Below are 580 nucleotides of genomic sequence, written 5' to 3' on the forward strand. Positions count from 1 at the left end.
TAACCTTTGTAGCAGACCCCACCCAGCATTATTACAGAGTTCACAGATCTACACAATTCTTCCCTTTCTTGCTTTTGCTTTCTGTTTCCTTCACATTTATCTCCTTCTATACCATATTTCATATATCTATATAATTCTACACCAGCCAGCAACATATGCACTGTCACTTTTGTTCCATCATCCTCATTCATTGCCAATTGGACATGGACCACTTCAATAATTGACAACATATATATTTAACAAGAGAAATGTGTTATTCTCACACTTTTCTTCTCCTTACCCTTCTTAATTACACATACTCTATAACCATCAATAAAATCAAATGATTATAAAATATGTATAATAAAAACAGAAAAATATTGCATGATAGATTCAAGGTCATCCAATGACTAGTGATACAAGCAATAATAATAATATAACACTTAGCAAGATGAAATTTTGTTAAGTGATGATATGTTGTTATTGATGGAATCACCCCTAAATCATATAATATTTTTGTTGTGGAGAAGAAATGTATAAGAATATGATGATGAGTTTAGTGTAGATAAATAATAATTGAAGAAAAATAGGGTGACATAGC

Source organism: Lupinus angustifolius, chromosome LG15, assembly GCF_001865875.1.
Source record: "Lupinus angustifolius cultivar Tanjil chromosome LG15, LupAngTanjil_v1.0, whole genome shotgun sequence".
NCBI classification, from domain to species: domain Eukaryota; kingdom Viridiplantae; phylum Streptophyta; class Magnoliopsida; order Fabales; family Fabaceae; genus Lupinus; species Lupinus angustifolius.